Source organism: Cryptomeria japonica, chromosome 1, assembly GCF_030272615.1.
Source record: "Cryptomeria japonica chromosome 1, Sugi_1.0, whole genome shotgun sequence".
Lineage (NCBI taxonomy): Eukaryota > Viridiplantae > Streptophyta > Pinopsida > Cupressales > Cupressaceae > Cryptomeria > Cryptomeria japonica.
This window is the reverse complement of record NC_081405.1, coordinates 618,822,772-618,833,119: the sequence shown is the minus strand read 5'-3', so window position 1 is coordinate 618,833,119 and position 10,348 is coordinate 618,822,772.

Here is a 10,348-nt window from a genome sequence, read left to right as displayed (position 1 = left end):
GAATGGATCATTCATAGTGGATGTTCACATCATATGGCTGGTGATAAAAGTAAATTCTTATCTTTTCAGGAATATAATGGAGGTCTAGTAAGATTTGGCAGTGATAAAGCTTGTTTAATCAAAGGAAAAAACACTATATCTCTGGATGGTAAGCACAATAGTGGCAATGTTTATTATGTTGAAGGTTTGGAGCATAATATTTTGAGTGTTGGTCAATTAGTAGAAAAGGGATTTCAGTTACAATTCAAGAATGGAAAATGCAAAATCATGAACATAACTGGATTGGAGATTTCAACTGGTAATCAGACTAAAGGTAATATCTTTCATTTGAATAACAGTGAAAAGACATGTTTGATTGAACACATTGATGAAAGTTGGTTAAGGCATAAGAGACTCTGTCATGTAAATTTTGATTGTATTGTAAAGATTAGTTCAACTAAGGTAGTAAGGGATTTACCTAAAATTGTGAAACCTCATAATCTGGTATGTAAGGAATGTCAAATGGGAAAGCAAGTTAGAACAACCTTTAAGAGTATTTATGAGAAATCCAATAATGTTCTTTATTTAATTCATACTGACTTGTGTGGTTCGGCAAGAACAAGAAGTCTACAGGGAGAGATATTTTATCCGAATTATTGATGATTATTTTAGAATGTGTTGGGTTACTTTTCTCAGGGAGAAATCGGAGGCTTTTGGAAAATGAAGTTATACAAGGCAATGGTAGAGAATGAAATCGGTAGGCAAACCAAATGTTTAAGATCTGATCAAGGAGGGGAATTTACATCTAAGGAATTTAATACATTTTGTGAAGTGAATGGAATCAAAAGACAACTATCAGCACCTCAGACACCTCAACAGAATAGAATTGTAGAAAGGAAGAACAAAACTATTCTAGAAGCAGCTAGAAGCATGATGTTGGAAGCAAATCTACCTCATGTGTACTGGAGAGAATCAATAAATACAATGGTTTACACTTTCAACAAAGTTCACATCAAAGGTGAAACCGGTAAGACCCCTTATGAACTATGGTTTGGCAATACTCCTATTCTTAAATACTTTAGAATATTTGGAAGAAAATGCTATGTTAGGAGAGATGAGTATGTTGGTAAATTTGATCCTAGAAGTGATGAAGGAATATTTCTTGGTTTTTCATCTAAGAGAAAGGCATATAGATGTTTTAATAAAAGATTGCCGAAGATCATTGAAAGTGATAATGTGAAGATAGATGAACATTTTAGAGGAAATTCAAGGTTTGTAGAATCTAAACCAGTAGTTGAGATGATCACAAATGAACCAATACAGATTGCACCAGTACAAAATATGGATCCAGTCACATTGGCATCATCATAGAATTCCATAGTGACTGAAGAACATTAGTATGTGAATAAACCTAGGTATGTAAGACTAAATCACTTAGAAAATCAGATAATTGGGAATAAGTATTAAGGTGTTATGTCAAGTGGAAGACTGGAAAATGAAGAGGTATGCTTAATTTCTCAAATTGAACCAGTATCTGTTATTGAACAATGTCAAGATGAACATTATTTAAAAGCAATGGAAGATGAATTAGAACATATTGACAAGAACAATACATGGATATTAGTTCCCCGGCCTATAGACAAAAATATAATTGGAACTAAATGGGTATTTAGAAATAAACTTAATGAAGATTGTAAGGTAAACAAGAAAAAAGCAATATTAGTTTGTATAGGATATTCACAGAAAGAGGGAATTGATTATAATGAAACCTTTTCACCGATAGCTAGAATTGAGGCAGTTAGATTATTTCTTGCATTTGTAGCCTATTAGAACCATAATGTATATCAGATGGATGTAAAATGTGCATTTATGAATGGTGATCTTGAAGAAGAAGTTTACATTGACCAACCTGATGGATTTTCATTGACAAATGATAAAGATATGGTTTGCCAATTAAGGAAAGCTCTGTATCAATTGAAGCAATCTCCTAGAGCTTGGTATGCTAGATTAGACAAATACCTTTTGATGCTTGGTTACACTAAAGGTAATGCTAACATAAACTTATATTATGAAGTGACTAATGATGACATCTTGGTTATTTAAGTTTTTGTTGATGATATCATTTTTGGAGGAGAAGATGGATTGTGTAAGGACTTTGTTAACAAGATGAGGGAAGAATTTGAAATGTCTATGATTGGGGAGATAAAATTATTTCTAGGATTGCATAGTTCACAAACTGATAAAGGTATATTCATATGTCAAAAAAAATATTTTAAGGAACTACTGAAGAAATTTGGTATGGAAAACTCCAAACCAGTAAGTACTCCTATGACTACAACTGATAAATTGACATTGAAGGATGATTCAGCCCCTGTTAATTCGACAAGATACAAATCTATGATTGGAGGTTTACTATATTTGACATAAACCAAACTTGATATAATGAATGCAATATGTATTGTTTCAAGATTTTAGAGTAATCCTAAAGAAAATCATGAATTAGTAGTAAAAAGGATTTTTCGGTATCTACAAGGCACAACAAATCTTGGTTTATGGTATCCTAAAGATGAAAATTTTGATTTATGTGCATACACTGATGCAAACTGGGCAGGAGATGTAGATGCCAAATAGAGTACCACTGGTGGTGCATTCTTTCTTGGTAGCAGATTGATTTCATGGATAAGCAAGAAGCAGAGTTGTACATCATTATCAACAACAAAATCAGAATATGTTGTAGTAACAACTAGTTGTACTTAGGTATTATGGATTAAGAAAATGTTGGAGGACATAAAGGTAAAATGTAAAGAACTGATAATCATTTATTGTGATAATTCAGCAACAATTGATATATCAAAGAATCTAGTATTCACTCTAAGACTAAGCATTTTTCTATCAAGTATAATTTTCTAAAAGAGAATATTGAAGCAAAAGAAGTAAGATTGGTTTATGTGAATACTAAAGAGTAGATTGCATATATCTTTATAAATCCTTTTCCTAAGGAAACCTTTGAATATCTTAAAGAGCAACTTGGTGTAATACCCTCACCGATAGAGACTTAGATGATTGAATATTGGTATCAAACCGACATAAACTAATAGATAAATCTTTTTTTGGCTTTGATGGAGGAGAGCTACTTCTCAGAGGGAGTAGTTGGTTGTATGTTCTAGTATTTCTTCTTAACTTCTTCACCATTTCAAGTCAAAGGGGGAGAGATATCTATGGAAAAACATTATTCATTGGGGGAGAGATATATTTATTTTTTTAATCATTAAGTACTATCTTTTATGGGGATAGTTCCTTATATTGCTTGAAAATTTTAGAGATTACATTGAGATTTACCATCATCCCTAAAAACCAAAACATCTTTCCGACTACAAATTACTAAACTTGGGCCATTACTTCATAATAGAAATATAAATTTATAGATCCTACTTAAACCAGTAATACTCCACGTCTAACCTTGCATACCCTGATTTACACCTATCCCCCTAAGGCTTGATATATAACAGTAGCGTACTCACCAATCACAATTGTATTGCGAGTGGAATTCTCCAAAAGCCACCAGTCGTCTAACTCAGTTGTCCTTCGAGATGGTTCCATATTTCCATTAAAGACTACGCATCTATATATCTCCCACGCCTCATCCCCAAATATCTTCAGTCTCTCCCTCTCTTCCCTCCACACTTCTCTATGGGCCATTTCTCGAACCTCCTCACTACTCATAGAGTCCACCTCTCTATCTTCACTGTCCACTATGTCCTCTTCTTCCTACATGTCTTCTCCTTCACTCTCTTCTTCTTCCTCTAAATCCGACCGAAGGTAGTTCTCAAATTGAAAATAAATCTTCAGAATGCTGACTCTAACATCTTCCTGTAGACCGAGTATGGCTTCAGTGACCGTATCTACAATAAAGGGTTTAAGGAAGCCTGTTAACAGCTTGACCACACGCTCCTTTGATTCTATATATCCACCAATGGGAGGAGGATGGCTTCCAATACCAAAGCATCACACCAGTGTCTGTCCAAATTTAAAGTAATGCCCACTAACCCCCTAATAGAGTCATAAACATACTCTTCAGTATTAAACAAATTCCCCAACTATGTGATCAATGAGTTTTCATAGTTTACACAGCTGATTCTTCCAAAGAAGGCCATGGTCAGCTATATTCCTATTACTCTCCCTAAGAATTCAAAAATTTCCTTCAAGGCCTAAGCCTTTCCCATACGCCTTAAGTAGTTGAGGACTGGTATGTATATTGAATCATAGTCCTATACCTGCTATAATCTTACTCTTTTTGACCATATCTTTTTCGGAAAGTATCTTTTCTAGGCTTGCAGATTTGCTCAGGGACCATTTGAACCAAACATCTGATTCTTCATACTACCTCGATTTCGAGATCCATCCATTTTTGGAGCCTGTGCTCTTCTAACTAGACTATCCACACTTGTCTCTAAAAGTAGTCATTGTCGACCTCCTTCCAAAAAGAAATAAATTTAAATATGAGAAAACTCTAGTACTACGTGCTATCGTGGCATAATTAAAACCATTGCTCTCATCCTCGATGCACCTTGTTTATCTCAGACAAATCTCTTTTATCCAATTCCAGTTCTTGGAATTCCTGCTTTATCTGCTTCAAGGACCGAAAGTAGTCCTTTCGAAAGATCCTCCCTTTTGGACATTTGTTTTGGTTCATCACAATCTACTCCTTTGTTTGCCAGCTAGTCCATTGCTGAGTTGCCCTCTCAGTATATGTGTTTAAAGGTGAAACTATTGAGGCTATCACATAATTTTTGGATTTTAGGACGATACGCCTCCAGTTTCCAATTTTCAAATCTCTATTTGGAGATCCCATTCAGAATGATTTGCGAGCCATTCAGAATGATTTGCGAGTCGCCCTCTACTTCAACGTTCTGGAAGCCACAGGCCACACACCATTCCATCCCAGCTACTAGCCCTGCCATTTCTGCCATATTATTTGTGTTGATTCCTAAAGGACCATAATTAGCCCTGACAAAGTTGCCAAATTCATCCCTTATGATAACACTATATCCTGATTTTCCTGGGTTGCCACGGCTAGCTCCGTCGAAATTAACCTTTATGATTCCAGTCTTGGGAGGAGACCATACTATACTATCTCTGATCTACTTCTTATCCCTAAGCTTATAGTCACTAGTCTTCGTTAAATTCCAAAGTCTTTCCATCTCTTTGTCCCATGAAGAGTAAGAACTATACTTTTTACCAACTACTTTCACATTGATGACTTCTTCTATGGCTCCTTTTATTTTACGATTTAGTGTATCATGAGGCAGAGCCTCCTCATTAAAAACTCTTCTATTTCACTCCTTCCATATATGCCAAACAAGTAAAGCTAGAGTAACCACCCATAGAATGCTCCATTTTGATTTTTTGATGCTGAAAGGCCATGCCAATAAAAAAAAATTTAATGAATGATTTCTAGCCGTTTCAAACTGAAGGTTGCCCAGAAGCCAATCCCAAACTTTTCTAGTGAACGAACACCAGTATAAGAGATGATCCATTGTCTCTTCATTTTCCTTGCATAAATGCATACACTCAGGCCTGAGATTCTGATTATTTTCAACCTTTCCCTTGTTAATATGCGACCATGCAAAGCAGTCAAAGGAATGCCCCTGCCTTGGGTAGCACCATTTTGTGCCAACATAACATTAAGGGCCACTCCACATTCTGAATTTTGCTCCTAAGGAGCTCGCATCCCAATTTAACCTTGTATTTTCCTGATTTAGAAGCACTCCATAATAACTGATCCTCATCTTTTTGATATATGATTTTTTTTTCTATTTAGAATATTCTTTAGTTCTGCATTCCTTTCTAGCTTCCATTCCCCAATTGATTTCCATTCAATCCACTCTGATTCCTTTTGCCCTTCTATAATATAATCAGCCACATATAGCCCAACCACTGCTTCTACTTCATTAACCCAAACTGTGTCATTTATCTCTCCAGCTAGAGATGAATCCCCATTCCATGAATCTCTCCAAAATTTGGCCTTTCTTCCATTACCAATTTTCCATGTCAGATGCTCTGTTATTATACTTGTGCTTTCCCAAATATATTTCCAAATTGGTGAACCCTTAATCGAGTTAGCCACTATAAAAATCCTTTCTGCATTATTTGAATCCAAATACTTGGCAGCCATAATCTTGCAGCATGATTTCTGAGGTTGATCATACATTTTCCATGCTAATTTAGCCCCTAGAGCCAAATTATGCGAATCCATTTTTCTTAGACCCGCTCCTCCCTCCATTTTTAATAAATAGGTTGTATCCCAATTAATGAGAGGAATTTTCTTCTTATCCTAAGCTCCTTCCCACAAATTTTTTTTGAACAAACTGTCTAACTCTTTGGCAACTTTAGCTGATAACCAAAAGCATGACATTTGATAAATAGGGATCGCTGAAAGAACCGATTTGATCATTTGGATTCTCCTTGCCTATGTTAACCACTTGTTCTTCCAAGGGGGGAGAGATATATACTCTTTGTATTTTGGTTTTGATTTCTGGTATTGATCTATTCAAGAGATTGTTGGTTTTTGGTTTTTGGCATTCTGCTTTGGCACTTAGATGTTTTTCCATCTAGTGTTGCCATCAATTCCAAAGGGGGAGATTGTTGGTATTATGGATGTGTTGCATTGGCTTTGTCATTGATGTCAACACTTATCCTTCTGGAGATCTACATTCTTGATTTGGCACTATGGTTATATTGGTTTACTATTGAACTGACACATTGTGTTCACCGACAAGGTCAGTGACATATGCATAGTCACACCGGTATATGCTCACTGACAGGTAATATGGTTCACCAGTATTGATGATGACTTGTTATCATCTGGACATCACTTAATTATGTCAAAGACATGGTTTGGATACATGGTTTTGGTGTTTTGGTTATTGGTCTAATCGGGTTGATATATTTGTTGTTATCGTCGGATTGGTCTAGGTTATGGACTAGTATACGTTATCTATTCCAGATCAACATGACACATTATGGAGATGATCTATTGATTGCATATTATTGTAAATGTATTGAGCCAACATGTTGTATTGCATCAAGACTTATTTGTAATTGATTTAATTGTAATATTCTTAGTGAGCCGACCTTCCTATTTGGTTTTCAATTTTGTACAAATGTAAGATCTCATTTGTGAGATGAAGCAATGGTCATGGTATGTGCGAATATTGAAGATCATATGAGAAAATCATAGAGAGAATCAAGAAGACATCATTTGAAGGTTAAAGGAAGATTTAAAGGTGCTTATCAGAGCTTAAACCAGTACTGAATCTAGGATTGCAGATACACTTTGTAGCAGTACATTATTCTAGGATTTAACCATCCTAATGTAGTCATTGCGACTCCCATTTGAGTAGTGTGCTCTAGGTGGTTGGCCTTTCTGCATGTGCAGACCCCATTTGTATACACATACTATCTGTAGTAGTATCATGTGATTATGGGTAAGGTTTTCCACTGTGTTTTTCTATCCTTACAGGGTTTCCATGTCAAAAATATATGTGTTATGTGTTGTGGATTTTTTTTCTCTTTTTGTTTAATGCATTAAGTTTCACCGGTATTGATATTAACTGCTAATTTGTTAACCGACATTAAGTTTGGTTTACATGTATTAAGTATTAAGTTATAATTGGGTTGAAATGCATTGACAACTGATTCACCCCCCCTCTCAGTTGTCCTTTGTGTTCCTAACATGCCATTCATGAAGTTGGTCAAGGTGGAGTTGTCACACTCATTTCAACTTGTTGGGTCTCTATAGTTATTTCTCATGGTTTTGATCCCATACAACACGTCGTTTGGTTTTTGATGTTAATTGATAATCAATCAATTGGGATCGTTAATGTTTATGCTCCCAATGATCTGGTTGATAGATCATACCTCTAGTGCTGGATTGTAGACAATCTGCCACCTACAAGTTGGGTCATGTGTGGGGACTTCAATATGGTTGAGGTGGCAACTAATAGGGATGAAATTTTGCCTTTCCACTAGACAACTGGTGAGTGGGAAGCTTGGTACTATATGTACAATAAAGTGGGTCTTTTTGACCCCAATACCAACCACCACAACCTTGGTGGGGTCTGACACACTTGAACAAATTCTAGAGCTTGCTCTAACATAATTCTTAAAAGGCTTGATCGTGCTATGATAACTACGTAATCTCTTTTTTCTTCTTTCTGAAGATCATGATCTTGGCGTCACTCCTCTTGTTGATGTGACATTTTTCGATCATTTCCCCAACATGACCCAACTTCCAGGTGGCAGATTGTCTACAATCCAGCGCTAGAGGTATGATCTATCAACCACATCATTGGGAGCATAAACATTAATGATCGCAATTGATTGATTATCAATTAACATAAAAAACCAGACGATGTGTTGTATGGGATCAAAACCATGAGAAATAACTATAGAGACCCAACAAGGTGAAATGAGTGTGACAACTCCACCTTGACCAACTTCATGCTAGGAGGCAAAAATAAGGCTATCCAGCCAAATAACATGGCACACAATATTGAGCATGAAACCAACAACTTTGACTTCCTAGAGGCAAAGAACATCCAGACCTACAACATGTTGATGAGCATCTTGAACATAATACTTTCTGGTGAGGTCTATGAGACCTTGAATATTCCGTGAGATGTAGTTCATGGCAAAACTTGCATATCTTCCTCATCTCGAAGAGAGGAGAATCTATTGCACAAAAAATATGGGTCCCCACTGAAGATAACTTGTCATTTTTATGAACCACCATCTACAATCTCAGCACACCCAAAAGGGCTACGAGAGTGGCATAAAGAGTGTGGAGCAAAAATCGCAGACATAGCCTGAGGAGTGTGCACCCAAGGTGGGTGCGTGACACCCTACGAAGAGTCCTTCCTGTACTAGTTAAGGTTTGAAGCTGAATTAGAAATTGCTTTGGAAGACGGTGTCTGCGTAGGGAGTTCCACCATCGGTTGAGAATGGGAACCAACGAGAACTTTTGGGCCAAAGCCGTAGAGTTTTTACCTTTACGAACTACAGTGGTCCATTCATACTTCTTAGCTCCCTACATAGGTTGAGAGACAAACTCCTTACCAAGGGCTAATTTTCATAGTAGCCAATGGACAATCCCTGATCTTGTGTTTTACCAACTGGCACCAATAGTAAGTGTTGGGTAGGTTCAATAAAGCACCTTCTAGGTGAAGGTATTTCCTTCCACTTGGGTATCAACAGTTTCTTTCAGGTCATGTGAAAAGTCGACCTCAACACAAACCCTCTTTTGAGGGCAAGCATTAAAAAAAAGGTCTAGGTCAAGGCAAACCACTTTGCCAACAGACTGAGCAATGGTTTGCATGAAAGTCCAACAAGGCAAAGGAAGACCGAGGAACTCAACCTAGACTAGTACTCATATTTTTTTGTCATTTGACACAGAAAAGTTGCGAGACCAGCACTGAAATACCAGGAGGGATTACAGAACGGTCCAAGGCCCATGGCAGAGGAAAGCCTCAACATGGGAAGGGTTTGAAAAGAGAAACAAAAAGAATCCCTTTGTGAGACTTTGGACGCTGTCAAGATGGACTCCATGAGGAAACTAGGCTTTAGTGACCCAATCACAAAGAATGCTTTCAAGAGGGATCCTACCCACAACATATCTTATCAATGTACATTTTTCTGTTGGCATATGCACACTCCAATGAGATATTGTATGTGATTGAAGGTTTTTTCATTGATGGAAACCTTTCAATCCTATGGCACCCACAAAGACATTATACTGTCCTCAGCAGATCACACTCTACACCGGCACTCAGGACACCGACACCAGCATAGAACAAAGGAAGTATGCCGGTAACAAAGGTCGATAGAATTTTGTTATATAATATTTTGTTTATTATTGTAAGATGACTTGGCAAATTGTAAAATGAATCTTATATATAAAAGAGATCATTGTAGACATTTAGGATATGTGATGTAGAAGCATGAAAGAAAATATTAGGCAGACCTAATGTGGGAAATATAGGTCAAAGGGTATATGTAAAGAACAGAGCAAGAATCGGTACTGAATCAGGCATTGAAGATGCTATTGTAAAGCAGTACAAGATATTGGATTTGTATAATCCTTATTGTAAGTTAGTGAGACTTCCCATTAAGCAGTGAGCTCTAGGCAGTTGGCCTTCCTGCATGTGCAGACCCCTATTGTAAGTAATATTCTCTTATTTGCAAGTGAGTGAATATTGTGGGTCACAAATCCCACTAAGGTTTTTCCCACATTGGGTTTCCTCATTAACATCTTGTGTTATGGTATACTTTTCATGTGGATGTACTTGATTCTATTTATTGCATTATTTCT